The sequence below is a fragment of the Tupaia chinensis genome, unplaced genomic scaffold, assembly GCF_000334495.1.
Source record: "Tupaia chinensis unplaced genomic scaffold, TupChi_1.0 Scaffold000126_2, whole genome shotgun sequence".
Lineage (NCBI taxonomy): Eukaryota > Metazoa > Chordata > Mammalia > Scandentia > Tupaiidae > Tupaia > Tupaia belangeri.
In genome coordinates, this window is record NW_006159594.1 from 3,165,952 (window position 1) to 3,182,886 (window position 16,935).

General features: G+C 36.8%; 1 long non-coding RNA gene across 1 annotated transcript in view; it reads right to left on the reverse strand.

Annotated features, from left to right (window-relative positions):
* LOC102473489 (uncharacterized) overlaps positions 1-16,138 on the reverse strand; it is a 59,565-nt gene extending 43,427 nt beyond the window's left edge. Inside the window, exon 1 of the long non-coding RNA XR_333991.3 lies at positions 15,975-16,138. This is a non-coding gene — a long non-coding RNA (uncharacterized LOC102473489). The remainder of the gene's footprint in view (positions 1-15,974) is intronic.
* Between the last annotated feature and the right edge of the window lie 797 nt (positions 16,139-16,935).

Here is a 16,935-nt window from a genome sequence, read left to right on the forward strand (position 1 = left end):
CAGTATTTGAAGATTCAACTTCATTGATTTTTTTTTATTAGTACGTCTTACTTAGATTTTTTTAAAAAAATTGCATTTAACCCCTGTATATATTTACAGTGTATAATGTGGTTTTCCCCACATGAATACTGTGTATATTACTCAAGTCAAAGACTTTACAGCGGTGTGAAACAACATGCATTCAGTAGAAATCATGACCCCATGATAAGTCACAAGGAACTTTTTGACTTACTGTGGTGTTACTTTCAGGTAAACCCATTGTAAAGCTGAAAAATCATACACTGGAGAAGTGTAACTAGCACTTCTTAGAGTTAATGTGAACTAAAAACGTTTGTCTGGTATATAGTAGAAACTCAGTGTTACCATCACCCATTGGATTTTTTTTCTGAAAGATAAGAAAAATACAAGTACATATGTCTGCACCTTACAAAATCTGATGTGAGGGAGGCCCATACAGTCAATTTTCTCTATCTCTACTCCTTCTTCATGTCTGACTGGAACTCAGATTTCATACTAATTTCCCTAAATAGCAGGGGAAGGCAGAACAAGAAGGAGAGGATGGGATTAACCACTACCACTGAGTGCTCACTGTCTTCCATGGTACTTCCTATGCCCCAAATGTTTCATATTTGATCTTGTTGAATCTTTACCATAGCCCTACAGGGTAGGCATTCACATTCTGTTTAAGATGAGGAAGTCAAGCTTACAGTTTAAGTAACTCATCCACAGGCAGCAACAGACTTTTAGTCTGTCCAGCAAGTGACAGATGAGAAACTTAAACACAGATCTGTGTAGTTAAAGCCTTTAGCTTTTTAATGACATCATACCAGGAAGACAAAATATAGGAAACATCATGTAACATATATTTGGTCTCTGTCCTCAGTTTCTGGCGTAGAGCTCCTAAAACCTTTGGAATTTCCTAAGTAATAGGAGGGAGAGGAGCATCTTTTGTTATTCACAGTAAGTCCCTTCCAACCACACCTGAGTTTAGCCTGGTTGTCAGATGAACCAACTACACATAAAAGAGGTGGAACTTTCAGCTCTATTCTCCAACCTTCTCCTCTAGGGAAGGGAGAAAGGCTGGAGATTGAGTTAATCGACTCTTCATTTATATCCTTTATTTTATCTTTTAACAAACCAGTAATTGTAAAAAAAATGTTTCCCTCAGTTCTGTGAGCTATTATAGCAAATGATCAAACCTGAGGCGGAGGTTGTGGGAAGTTTCAATTTGTGATCAAGATGAGCAGCAGTGGGGTTAACCCGGGGACCCACAATTTGGGATTATCATGTGAAGTGGAGAGTAATTTTGTGGGATTGAGCCCCAAACTTGTAGAATGAACATTAACACTGGGTAGTTAGTTTCAAAATTGGATTACATTGTTTTTTTCTTTTCTTTAAAAAAAAATTTATAAAGCAAAATTATAGAACTTTTTTTCCCCAGAGAACTTTACCTTGTTTTGTCTGTTAAATGGTAAGTGTTGGTGGGGATGTGGTGAAAGGGAAACTCTTCTACATTGTTGGTAGGAATGTAAATTGGTCTAGTCACTGTGGAGAACAATATGGAGTCTTCTCAAATACCTTCAAAAAGAATTACCATATGATCTAGCATTTCCACTCCTTAGTATCTACCCAAAGGACAGGAGAATGCTCAGTTGGCAAAGCACTTGCATATCTGTATTATTGCAGCCTTATTCATGATTTCTAAGATATGGAACCAAGCCAAATGTCCACAAACAGATGAATGGATTGAAAAAGTGTGGCACATATACTCCATGGAATAGTACTTAGCCATAAACAACAACAAGGCTCTGGAATTTGATCGAAAGTGGACAAATAAGGAAGATTTGTTGCTGAGTGAAGCAAGTCAGGCTATGGAAGAGAGACATTATATGTCTTCACTTAACATATACTGACTGCAATCTATGGTAGATACTGAAAGACTAGAGAACATAAAAGAACATTTGTTTTTAGATAATGTAAACTTTTATAAAAAATTAAAATATATTCTACCTTATTCAAGTTTAAAAGTCAATAGCTTAAAGAAAATACACAAGAAGAATATATATACTTATATAATAAAAACTTTCTTTATAATTGGAAATAGTGGTTTTCCTTTCCTTTACCTGGTTTCCAAAAAAATCTAACATTTCTATAAACCAATCATCAGAACCAGATTTGGCTTTTATCACAGATGTGTGAATCTACTTTGACCTTGTGAAAAACATTTTTTTACTCCACAAAGTCTCAACCTCTTATAATAGGAACTGGGAAGAAGATCAATAAAATCAACCAACTGTGAAAATAAGGTCTGTGACATAGAATAAAACACTGATAGAGGGAATAATATATAGTAACACAGAGGAATAATCACAAGGAGATTATATCTCTGAGCAAGTTTATATGTGAATCATGGAATGTCCCTGACATTTATCCATTACATTCTGCCCTGTTTAATCTCCTTATTTCAAGACGTATAAAGATGATCATGACCAGAATGTTCTGTTAGGTTCAATGAAGGAGAGACTAATTTCACTTGAAAGTTCTTTTCTACTGAACATAGTATTATAGGCAATTATGGCAATTACACTTAGATTTTCAAAAAGTGTAAATAACCCATAGCCAGTTTCTGCTTAGAACTCAAAGTCTCTTTCTTACTATTGTCTTTTTTGGCACGCATTACTAATTTCAACTAAAGAAAAACAAACAATTGCTTTCCTGCTAATAATATCCACCAAGCTTAAAAAGCATGCATACATATGCATGCAGATCACACACACACACACAAACATATATTTGCTACCTCACCACTCAAAGATTGGATGAAGTAAATTAATCCCTAAGCCCATAAAGATGTGACCTCACTCTCCTTTTTCCTAAAATTTGTATTTTTAATCTAATACAGCGATATACCTACTTTCTAGCTTTCCTGCTACTCATGAATTTCAACTGAAATGTTTAGCTTAATGTGCTCTTACAGTTAGAAAATAATGAAACAGATATTCTTCTCCTTTCTGTGGTGTGATCCACTGCATTGTTCATAGAACCTACAGGAGTGAGCTGGCATTGTCTATGGATGCCATCCTTGGATAGGGCTGGCAAACAAAAACAAAAGCTAAGTCAGCTTTACTTTCCATGTTTGGTTACTTGACAATGAGAAGGGGCTACGTAAACGGGCAATTCAATGGATAATGGTGAGTCAGAACATTTGGGCAAGCCACTGGGTTTGTCAAGGGACCCTAGAGAGACCAGTCACTTTCATTACCCAAGACAACTCCTAGACTGGTCAGAAAGGAAGCCAAATTTTTAAAGTGCAGCTTCCTGTTATACTTTTTTATTCTTCTGGTTCTTCAGACCGTAGATTTTTTACTTGTCCTTCATAAACAAAAGGCTTTGTTTCACTAGTTGCCCTCAAAAGTCTACGACAGGCTCCTTTTATTGTTCATAATAGTAAACTAACTCTTTAAAACCAAACCAAGGACGTTATGACTCAGGATTGAACTTTCTTCTCCACGCAAAATTAACCAGGACTCTGATGTTTAGTTACAAAAGTCCTTCGGTGGAATTATACTTACTACTATTTATAATTTGCAGTTTTACAGCATTATTCCATGTAGAGTAGCCACAGTAAGACACTAATCCTCTAAATTATTTAAACATTCCTTTAGAAGCTTGTCTCATATTATTCTATGTCTGTATATACCTTTGAATGACTCACTATACTTTTGAGATCTCCATCTCAAATTCTCTTCAAGTCCTTTTAAAAACATTTTCAATTTTTTTTTTGAGAAGTTTTTTCTATAGGGTGCGTGTGCTCACCAGAAAGGCAGAGACAGAGAGACAGAAAGTGAGAAATCACCCCCTGGGGGGAGGGCCACGCCACAATCCTTTCTCCTCCATTCTCCTCTTGGGATCTTGGGCATGCATGTACATGCACCCAGCATGAGTTTAAGCCACCAGGTCCAGAACTGGAACTACGGTCAACTACATGGGAGTCCAGCAACATAGCCATTACGCCAACTGCTGGTCCTCCTAATTTTTTAAATTTAAAATTAATTAATTAATTAATTAATTAATTAAATTTATTTTACATTCATTTACTGAGCTTCATCACAGCATACAAAATGTGATTTCCCATCCAGAATACACTGCATAGTGCCTTAATCATACATCTTATCATTGATGAATAATTTTTCATTTCTTGTTTCATATATATATATATGTCTATATATTTTAAGTCCTTTTAATTGTTTGGCCATTTATCTACCTAACAATAAACTTAATTTTATTTGCTGTAGCTGGCTACAAGCTAGGAGAGTTGTTGCACACAAAGACTGCCAGATGAAAAGAACATCTAGTAAAATTTGAATTCCCTGTAAACAATGAATTATTTTTTAGTTTAACTATGTCCCAAGTAAGATACACTGTGTTTTAATTTGCCATATTAGGCAACCCTAGTGCTCTTGCTTCTTCAATGAAACCAAGTCTGAGTAGGCATACTGTTAGTCAAAGGATAAGGAGTGTTTGGTTTTATATTTTCAGTCTTTACCTTCAGATTTAAACTAATGTCCAAACTTCAAGAAGCTACCTAACACTCAATGTAGTGATTTAGTTTTTCCTTAGTGATCAGAAATGGGGGGAACTTTTCAGAAGTTTAAGATATAATATAAAAATAGAAAATCATTTTATTCATGCTTCACTAAAAGTTTTAGAAACCTCATATTCCTTTTGTGTAGTTTTTTTTTTTTTCCTTAAACATTTATTTTGTCTATAGAGTATATGCAGGCTCACTAGAGAGAAAAAGAGAGAGAGAGAGAGAGAGAGAGAGAGAGAACTTCTCGAATAGGGCCTGGTCATGCTACAATAATTTTTTCTTGTAACACTCCATCCTCTTGAAATCCTGGCATGAATGTGTGTACCTATTTTGTAAAGCTGATGTGGCCGAGACTCAAATACTGGTCAGCCTTGTAGGAACTCGGTTTTGCTGAGTGGTGCCTAATCCCTCCTCTATAGGGCTGGCCTCAAGTACTATTCTCAAGTTACTTAGTTCTAGTCCAGGTAAGGAATAGGATATGGCCTTCAACACTAAAAAGTATGTTCTAATGTGCTGTCTAGAACGTGTGTGCTCTGAGTGTTTTTTCCAGAAGTGGGAATGAATTCGCTATGACATTAAATGACCACATTTAGAACAAATTATTGTTCTTGAGAATTTGCAGATTCTCTTCACTGAAGTTCCATGTAATTTTTAGTTGTTGATCTTTCTAAGTAACAGCAGAGCAACAGCTTTTAAATGCCAGCTGGTGATAGAGTTTTTGTTGGCCTATGTGAAATAAGAAAAATAAGCACAATAAAATAAGTTTTTCATAAAGGTAAATGTTTTTGGGGCTGGCAGGCATAGTGGTTAATAGTGCTGGACTCCCACATGGTTGACCATGGTTCAAGTCCCAGACCTGGCAGCTTGCTTTGTCATTTTCCCTCTCTCTCTTCTCTCTCCCTTCTCACCTCTCATCAAATTAAAATAAATAAATAAATAAATAAATAAATAAATACATACTAGTAATTCTAAAAAAAAGGTAAATGTTTCTAACTTAAGAAATAGCTCTTTTAATCTCAGAGATCATATCTTTTCTTTTAGGATTAAAGTAAATTTTCTTTTCTTTCTTTTTTTTTCTTGGAGAGTTTTTGCTATAGGGCGTGTGCTCTCGCCAGAAAGACACAGAGAGACAGACAGACAGAAGGCGAGAAATCACCACCCCGGGAGGATGGCCACGCTGCAATCCCTTCTCCTCCATTATCTTCTCGGGATCTTGGGCACGTACGCACATGTGCCCAGTGTGAGTTTAAGCCACTGGGTCTGGGACTCGAACCGAGGTCAACTACATAGGAGTCCAGCGACATAGCCATTATGCTAACTTCTGGCTCCCCAGTAAATTTTCTTTTATGGACTTGTGGTGATAAGAATTTTTTGTTTTAAATGTCCTTTTGCAAATTGGTTCATAAACTATGTCTCCCTAATTCTTTAAAAAGTTATATTTGTCAGTAGATCTATAAGTGTGGGCATCATGCAGAATGTCTCTTATGTCTGTGTCAGAAATACTACATCATACCTAACAATATTAAGCAATTTTATCTGTGATTCATCTATCTCCAGTTTTGACAGTGGAAACAGAATTGAACTCAAAATATTCTAGGCTGAAGATGTGTTGGTGGAGAAAGAGTATTTTCACTCTCTTGTAAAGTTCAGAAAATGTGCTTTAGGTTCTTTCTTTCCTACTAGAAGATTTGAATTATGTGCTCTGATCTCTGGCACAGTGTCACTCAATATATTTTAAACATCATTGTTTCAGTAAGTCAGCAGTAACATATGCACTCTATAAATGTCAAAACATAAAATGTAACACATTCAGCATTCCATAAACCATGGCAAACAATTCAACATCTCAGACATTTGAAATATCCATAATATAGCTCAGTTCTTTCCTGCTTGGAACAAAGAAATTAATATTTTTTTTCAGTTCTTCTGGCCAATGTGGATTAGGAAAGTTCAAGGATTTTTTTTTTTCATAAATAGATACTTTTGATAATATTTGGGAAGAAATCATGAAATATTATCAATATACATATTTTAATTTCCTATTTTAAAAAATTCAGAACATTAAGGCACATGCTAGCACTTTAAAAAACAACTGATTTAACATTTTAAAATTTATTTTAATCTTTATGTCCTCTCTTCAAGGTATATGTTACTACCTATGAAACAGAAAAGCACAGACAGGCTGAGTTTAATGTAAGCAGTTTAGCAGTTGAGAGCAAATTACAGAGCTAATGAGTGATACCAGCAAAGGGAGGTTATGTTAAGGGAATTCTTTCCTCTAATAGTAAGTTGTATAGTTATGACTAAGAGTTGATTCTGCGAACAGAAATGACTTTTTTAGGTGGTTTATCTATTGGCAGATTACTTAAGCATGTGGTAGACAAAATATGTTCATAATCATTGTCGAGACAATAAATGATACCCTGGATACATCCTTATGTAGACTTATTTAGGTTCAAGATTTTGACAGAAAGATATGACTTAAAGACATTTAATGCATGAAGTCATTCCCAACTCAGGATGACTAACCATAACCCACCAGCTGTTTCACAGCATGCATTTCAGTATAGCTTACAGCCAATGAGTAATGAAAAAGAAAAAATATTGCAACTGTGACCCAATTTTTCTTTGGTTACTAGTCATTTATATCATGCATAGAATTGGATGGAACCTAAGGAAGTATTCTTTGGTTAACTTCAATCTTTTCACTTAAAATAAAATAAAGCTTGTACTTTTTATTCACCTCATAGGAATAAGATGAGGTTAAATGGCTGAATCAGAAAATAGGAAGAATGACAGGTAACATCACACTACATTTAAAAAATATGTAAGAAAAGGTTCACATCCAGAAATAGCTCATAGTTTCTGCAGGAAGGTCATGCTGTTGATAGTGGTCTGTTGACCTCAGACACGTCACTGCGTCACGTGGTACTGTAAACACCCTTATGTTTGACGTGGTGGTTACAGTAGTGGGAGCCCAAGAGTAAAACAAAAGCATCTCCCAAATTGGACCTTAATAATTGTATATTTTAAATATTTGTATTTTTAATGCATTCTTTTTTTTTTTATTCTGAATTTCTCTCTCCAAAATGTTTCTATAAGGCAAGTCTTAAATGAAATATGCCATCTAGGCAAAGATATATTGGCTACAGTAAGGAGGATAGAGTGATGGAAAAATACCCATTCTTAAGTCTGTGTGTATACATAATTAATACAATTAGTAGTCATTCACAGAGAATTTCCAAACAGTTTTTAATTTAATCCTCACAAATACCTTATTAAATTGGTGGCATCCTCTCTTCAGTTTAGCTCAATCAATATAAAGACAAGAAGACTTGTTCCTTGTAAGTGAACTTAGAAGTCATGGATAACTTCTTTAATGGACTGGGGAATGAGTGGCAGAGCTTAACTGAAACATAGGCTCTGCCCCTAACAGCTACGGGGTCTTGGGCAAATTTTTCTTAAATTATTTTCTTCATTTGTACTATGCTGAAAGATAACTGAAGTTTGCTATTTTGTTATTTTTTTTCAAGGGCAACTAAAAACAGGCACTAGAGAGATTATGACAGATTCCTCTTGATTTAAAGAACTACAAGAAACATTTCACTGCCCTGTCAGGACAGTGAGCAGCTGACCTCTTCCTTTGCTCTGGTCTACACAAAGACGTCAAGAAACAAGAATATGGCAGTTTCAATACAGCTTAACTCTGTCCATGAATTATAATCTCTAACCTGTGTGTGTGTGTTTGTATGCAGTCACAGGCCCATGAACACATCCTCAAATATATTAAAAGTTTGAGTACTAAGGACAAAAATTACACAATAATTTATTTCTGAGAAATAAATTCTAATGTGCAGCTGGTCAGAGCATGTGTAGGAGTGTGAGGTTTTCGACCCATAAAGCCTTTATTTATTGGCAGAAAATGTTAACCAGAAGGATATGTTTAAAAATTATGGCAAATATTACAGATTCCTTTAAAGGACTATATTAATACATTGAGATTAAGAATCACCATTTCATCTGAAAAAAAAGTTTAATAAAGGATGCCAAGTAACAAAAAAAATAAAAAAAAGAATAGGAAAAGAATGGCCCTATCAAACATACCAATTATTTTTTTCTTTTCTCATAAGAACCTGCTAGAAAGCATAGGTTTTTCTTTTTAAAAATAATTTATTTGTTATCTCACCTCACACATACCTATGTCTAGGGCACTCACAAGGTGATATATTTGCACATCTCATGGAGAGATGACTTTGCATTGTTTAGAATAAAGTACAATACAAAGTCACACTTTGATGAATCCTGAGATTTTAGTCCACCCTAGGGGAACCCACAGTAAAGCCATTCGGGTTTCTTTTTGAATACCAAACAGCAGGGGCAAATGAGGGCCAGCCTGGTATGAAGGAGACATCAGAGATATCTGTGTCCCAGGAATTCTAATAGAGCTCAGAAGTTTGGGCTTTAGACCATCATCTGAAGGACTGGGCATAGAAAGGCTATGCTTAAGAAATACCCTTTGATGATGAAAATATACAGCACTTCAAAATTGCCTGCTTTGTGGAAAAACAATCTGCCACATTCCAAATTCTGACTATAGCTAACATTAAAATAAAACCGTCTGGATTAACTATTGCAACAAGAGAGAGCGCATTTCATCCTGTCCTTGTCTATCCAGCACCTGCTAACCATCCTTTAAAATGCAGCTCAGTATAACCTTGCTGTTATGGCAGTATTTTGTATCTGTTCACATCCGATGCTCACCCAGAAAGTTAAGTAAAACGGTGAAGGTGTTTACTTTGTGCTTGGATCTCTACAGCCAGCTCAGTGCTTGACACAGAGACCACCCTTAAAAAAAAAGGCTTGTGGAATAAATGAGGAAATATGTACTAAACAGGGACTCAAACAATAAAAGGTGGGGTTCACTGAAGGATGCCCCATATAAAACAGGTGAAAGAGTTAAAAGTAATTGACTGACTTAGCTAAGGCGTTTTGGCTTAGAGTTCACGAAAAACACTAGATTATACTTTAGTTTACGTTTGCCTTGAATAATAAATTAATTTTTCCCTGTCAATAATTTACACTGCTTATTGAAAAAGAAAATAAACTTGCAAAGAACCTACTTTTGGGTTCTAACAGAAGTTGCCAAACCACTAAAGATTGCTACACCTCAGCTTGTTATACATATGAATAACTGGTCAACAGTAATCACTACAGAAGGTCAGCAAAAATAAGATAGCATTGTGGGAGACATGTGGGAATTCCTCATGTTTTATTAAAAATAATAACGTAAGTGAAACAACAGTCTCCCTTGGGAGCCTGACTTGATATGACATTATCTAAACTGATGCTGTATTTGGGGCAGACCCATGTTTATTTGAAATGAATTAGATGAAAACAACTCTCTCCTCTGGAGTCTAAGGTACTACACGTGCAAATAACTCCTTTGAAGCACCTTTGAAGTATGAGTTATCACATGAATAATGGTATAATATCGCCTGTTTATAACAAATAGAGAAAATAAGCTCTCATCTCAGAAGTAAATTTGGAACATGTGAACCTGAGACTTCACTTCCAATTCATGAAATGCCATGCTGCATTTCAACAGTCAGAAGTGGTTCTGCACCTTTGCTTTCAATCTGCGTAGGATGTGAGGTAGCTTAAGGACCCAACAACTCTATGAGTGGCTTCACATTTTTGAAAGCGGTCTGATCTTTAACTAAGTAAAATAGAGGTGGAGAGGAGGTTAGGAATGACCAAGTCTTGAGGACCTTGTCCTAGGTTACTGATTCTCTAACCATCCAGACAAGAGAGGACGGACACGAAGATGCCGAGAGAGGCATGAGAACAAACACTTCCCCCTTCCCACATTTTTAGAGCATCCCATCCTCCTTCAGTTTAGGATAGCCTTCCACGCCCTGGAGACTTTATGCGTTCTTTTCTAAACCTGAACTAACATCAGAAGTTCAAAGCTTCCCACTCTGCCCTCTGGAGATAAGAAAATATCATTTTGGAGGAGAGAATTTCAAATATTCCCAAGAATCCATTTGATTTTTGTTTAACTGACTTTCTTCAAGAGAGAAAGAAAAATATGGTCACATGGATCTACACAATCAATAACTTCAAGAGCAGAACTATATGGAACTGTATGATAATCCTGTATTGAACTGATGTTAAAGAAAGCATGGTTTAGTAGGAGTTAGGACTTGTTTCCCGTTCTCTGACCTTGATAAAGTCATTCAGAATCGCTGGTCTCCTTTTCCCAATGACAGGGTTAGACAGATACAGGGTACCTGAGATGCCCTGTAGGTGGCCAGGGCTGCCTCATTTCCCTCTGTGCTTTCATCTATTTAATCTATTGTTATTCTGGTGAGAAAAACCCAAAAAGTGAGATGATTTTAAAGTACTTTGATGATTTTACTGTTCTTAGCACCAAAAAATAGTTTGAGTTATATCTTAAATGCAAATATGTGACAAATAACAGAAAAAAAAATTAAAACTATCTATAATCTCTGGTCTCCTCTTATTCTCGACCTCCTCCTCCCTTTAAAATACCTAGGAATTATTTTAAAAAATTCTTATCCTACTCCACGGGGTACCATTCCAAATATAGCATCAGCATCTCTGGAGCATGCTACTCAGAGTCCCTTAAAGTGTGTTTAGAGCTGAAAAGTCTGTGTTGGAGTCTTATCTCTACTACTTACATGCTATATGACTCTTGGCAAGCTACTTAATAATTTCTCTGATCCTGTTTTCTTCCCTGTAAAATGGAGATGATAAATTGTATTTCCAAAGGCTGCTCTAAAATGAAGTAAAGTAACATATGTAAAAAATCTGGTATAGGGCAGCATACCAACACTAACATTAGTTCTCTAAAATCACACGACTATCATATTTCATGGGACAAGAAATAACTGTGTCTAATACTTGTAGCCTATACTATAAGGAGAAACTAAAATATATTGTGAAATTAGGAATAGATTTCATCTGCTACAGAGGGGAGGAGATACCCCAAAATTAAAGGTGTCAAAATGTAATGACCTCAGAACCTGTAATAACCAGCAGAAAAGAAGACTAATCCGTATACTAGATCATCAGAGTATGCTGGTGCAACTGCTAGCAAGGGCAAACAAGCTTTAAATGAGACAGGCTGCATTCATTAAGGACATATTTACAGCCAACAAATGACAACGTGCTTAATCCAAACTTTTTTTGGTCTTCCTTTGGAATTCAGGATCACTCAGTATTTAGCTGTAGTAAGTCTGTTATTTGACATATTGGTTAAGAAACAATTAATGTAGACAATGAAACTATAACTCAGGAAGATTATCAAAATGATAGAACTGGAAGAAGTTTTGGATATCATCTGGTGCATCTCCTCTTGCTATGCCTGGGAAAACTGAGGTACGCAGAAGAAAAAAGACACAGCAACAGTCACATAGGGCAAAGCCAGTTCTGGTACTCAATCTCATTAATGTCTTATTATTGTTTTCTTCCTACAGGAAACCAGTTTTTTTTTTTTTTGGAGAGATTTTTGCTATAGGGCGCATGCACTCGCCAGACAGAGAGAGGCAGAGAGACAGAAAGTGAGAAATCACCCCCCAGGGGGGATGGCCACACCACAATCCCTTCATTACACTAACTGCTGGTCCCAGGAAACCAGTCTTTAGCTTTATCCAACACATACATATATTATATATATATATTAGAGTTAGTGAATATATATATGTGTGTATATATATATATATATATATTCAAGTTCCCATGTTGCCTTTGCATAATTTGGGGTTCACAAAGCAATAGAAGACATCTAAAGGACTGGGTTAATGATTGACAGAAGCAGCTGGGTGGGACTGTGTAGAAAGGTCTCAGGATGTTCAAGATAATAAATTAATTTATTAGAAAGTCTGTTAGGAATCTGTCTGTCTGGGATTTCGGTAGTGGCAATTAGAGACTATCAAGAGACTAAATACAGAACTATTTTGCATATCCAGGATATAGCACGGTTACTGCCACATAATAAGTACTTAATCTTGATTTATTGTTTGACTGCATGATGAAACATGAGTAAATTAATGCATGAAAGGAATTTGAGGGGTAACAGAGAAGGAGGACTGCGTAGTGGTCTTTTAAGGTAGGAGGATGAGAAGAGCGGGCCAAGTGATTCCTAACGTTTGCTGGAAGGAGGCGGCCCATTTCCCTTGCAAGGACAAAGAGTCTGTGGCCCTTTTGCTTCTCCCTGCATTTCTACTCTGAGGAAGTGGTAGTTCCCATGGCAGGGATCTGCTTCTGGCCATTCAGAATAGAACACAAAGTGGAATGATGGAATACTTCTCCAAGAGCAATGAAAATCTCAAATACTACCGTAATACTATAGTATTTTTAGAGGATATTCTATGCTTATGTACTAGCCATGCAAGTTACTGACTGTACTTACATTGATGAGGAAAAATGTTTCATAGTTGAATTGAAGATCAAGAAAAAATTTGAGCCTAGACTAACAGAGCAAACTCCATCTAATGAAGAGCAAGGGGAAGCTGGGATTTCTTAGCTAACTCTGAAAACATGTGCTAAAATCTGTGGTCCTAAATCTGGTGTGCTTCATCCTCAGCCGAGTCTCTTAAGGCTGGACTTTCAAAGCAGGACTTATTTGAAGTGCATTAGTGGCACAGATATGATAGTGCGCTATGTCTCATTATATTTCCTAAATAGGCCAATGTTTGATAGTTCTTTTCTTTTAAACATTTATGACTAATATCTATATAATAGGATGTAGCTACTTTGAAGAAAATATGTATCATTTATCACTTCTTACATTTTCTAGGACTAAATAGAGAAGCTATAGTAAAAAAGTCTCTGTCAATGCCTAACAAAGACCTTTCAATGTTTTCACATGTAAGCAACTTCCTGTAAAGGCCACAGTTTGAGTACTGGACTTGGTGATTTGAAAATCATGCTGGGTGGAACCAGCAGTTAGCGTAATGGCTATGTCGCTGGACTCCCACGTAGTCGACCGCAGTTCGCATCCTGGACCCAGTGGCTTAAAACTCACGCCGGGCGCGTGTACGTGCATGCCCAAGATCCCGAGAGAATGGAGGAGAAGGGATTGTGGCGTGACCATCCCCCCTGGGGGGTGATTTCTCGCTTTCTGTCTCTCTCTGTCTGTCTAGCGAGTGCACGCGCCCTATAGCGAAAACCTCTCCAAAAAAAAAAAAAAGAAAAAGAAAATCATGCTGGGTATATGTATGTGCATGCCCAAAATCCTGAGAAGAGAATGGAGGAAAAGGGATTGTAGTGTGACCATCCTCTTTGGCAGATGATTTCTCATTTTCCTTCTCTCTTGTTGTGTCTCTTTGTCTCTTGTGAGCCCACACACCTTATAGGAAACTAAAAATAAATAAATAAAAATAATAATTTAATGTTCTCCTGAAATGCTACTGGACCCTTCAAAGTCTCCAATTTTTTTCTTTTAATGTAGCCTTGATAATAATAGGAAAAGTAATAACTTTTCTCAGAAAGTAATTGAAAGAACTCTTGAAGTTTAAAATATGCAGGACCCCTTAAATGCTTGTATTACATAAGAAGCTGAATTATATAATATAGATAAGTAAATGTACTGTTATCTACACTAAATATGTGTATTCAGTATCTAGCTGGAGATACCGATGCCCACGTTAGTTTTTATATGGTAAAATTTGTTACACATGTATGTATGTGTATATTTACAGATGATTCCTAACTTATAATGGCTTGACTTAGGCTTTTTTTTTGGTTTATAATAGCGTGAAAGTGTTATGCATTCAGTAGAAATCATCTTTGCATATCTATACAATCATTCTATTTTTCACTTTTGTACACTATTCAATAAATTACATAAAATATTTAACATTTTACTATATAAAGAAAGAGAAACTCCAACCCTTTCGTGGATAACAACAAAGTGAATAGACAGTGTCTTTTCCAGACAACATCTAACAGACTACACATGTACATGCAATGAGTGTGTGTGTACATCTGTTGCTAGGATCGATCAATGCATTCTGCCCCATGTTCTATGAAATACATATACAGTCCAAGAAGAAGATGAAATTTCCTTAATATGTTCTTCATTTGACATTTGACTAAAGCAAATTTGGTACATTAAAAAAAATCTTTTGGGGCCAGCAGTGGTTAAGGCGCTGGACTCACCATGGTTGACCATGGTTTAAGTCCCAGGTCTGGTGATTTGAAAATCACACTGGGGAGGTGTGCATGCATGCCCAAACTCCCAAGAGGAGTCTGGAGGAGAAGGGACTGTGGCATGGCCATCCCATCTGAGGAGTGATTTCTCATTTTCCCTCTCACCATCTCTGTCTCTGGCAAGCACACACATCATATGGCAAAAAACTTGAAAAAAGATCTTTTAAAACCAAGAGAATAGATCAGTGAAAAGACCAGTAACGTAAACATTCTTCCCCAGTTCACAGAGTGATTGGCAAAGCTTTTACACTTATAGCAGTTTCAATTCCTTAAAAAGAAATGTCATTTAAAAGAAATGTGCTAAGCACCCTCTAAATGTTTCTCTTTACAGTGCCAACACTAGTTCTGGCCCCTTAATACTGGCTTAGAGCACTTATCCTAACTAAGTGCTGCATGCTGCTCAAAGAATAAATGTGAGACTAGTTGTTATTTGAAAGAAAGTAACAGCATCTGCTGGAATTTTTATATTAGTATTTGTAAAACAGCTTGAGAAATAAGAGGAAAAGGCCACCCCCAAAACAGTGTTCTGTAAAGAAATTATAGAAAAGTGTAAAGAAACCAAACTGGAGGTTTTTCTAATAAAGGAACAAATTTGTTCTCATAATATCAACAATCTTAGCTCAGTGGCTAATTCTTCTAAAAAGACCAGCTTTTGGATAAGAAATGAAAACATTCTATTGTGTCTAGATTTAGCATACAATGAACTCCCTGGAATAGTTCTCATGCTGTCTAGTTATGAGTGTTCTGATTCTCTTCTTTTGTCTGTAATTACGCTAAACACCTAACTTTTTTTCCTTTTAAGAGGGATTTTTTTGCTATAAGGCGTGTGTACTCGCTGGAGAGATGAGAGAGAGAGAGAAAGAGAGAGAGAGAGCAAGAAATCACTCCCTCCAAGAGGTGTGGCCATGCCATAATTTCTCCTCCTCCAGTCTCCTCTTGGGATTTTTGGGCATGCATGAACATGTACCCAGTGTGAGGTTCAAGCCACCGGTCAGTACTCGGGTACACTAATTGGGGTTTGGGGTTGGCCATGTGGGAATCCAGTGACGTAATCACTACACCATCTGCTGGTCCCGAACACCTTACTTTTTAGGAGAAAGTAAGTCTAAGGAAACCAGATAACTAAAGGCAAACACATATCACTTACCTCCCATAATTTTGGATTGGCAGTTAATGAATTCTGGCTTCCTGTCCGTGAGGTACCTCTGGCAGGTGTGGTGGAGGATTTGGAAGAAGGTGCATTTTTCTGATGCTGTGCTGGCTACCCATTGGTCAAAAGCATTTTCAAACAGCAAATCAAACTCTGCAGAATCCTGAAAAAGACAGTAAAATAACTACTGATCTCAATCTATAAAAACTGTTGCTTCCAATCTACCCTTGTCAAAAGACACAGAAAGACTAAAGCAAAGACTTTGGTCCCAATCTTAAGGCTCATCTTCCTAAGTGCCCAGGAGTATGGAGAGCCCACATTTCTGTTCAAACCCCAGTTTTACAGCATTTATGAATATCCCAAGAAAGACAGTATTACTGAAGTTGAGACAGCCTAACTACACGCTGACTTATGTCACAATGCAGACCACATATTTTCTTCCCAACAACTTGGTAGGACTCCTTCAACTTCTCAGCAATGACTTATAGTCATATTGCACCTAAACATTGGTAGAGAAAGATTCCCTCTTATTAGTTTATACATAGTAACAATTTACATTTTCTTTATTATTGATGCTTTATGTTGAATGTATGTGTTTCTCTGTGTGCAAAGAGAAATATACCTTGAATAAGTAACTGTATATAAACTATTCTTTTATTAAATACAATGGAATCTTAGTTCAAAAAATGATAAGGTGGGAACCAGCAGTTAGTGTAATGGCTATGTCGCTGGACTCCCACGTAGTCGACCACGGTTCGGTCTCGGACCCGGTGGCTTAAATCTCACGCTGGGCGCGGGTGCGTGCGTGCCCAAGATCCCGAGAGGAGAATGGAGGAGAAGGGATTGTGGCGTGACCATCCCCCCTGGGGGGTGATTTCTCGCTTTCTGTCTCTATGTCTCTGTCTGTCTGTCTGGCGAGCGCACGCGCCCTATAGCGAAAACCTCTCCCCAAAAAAAA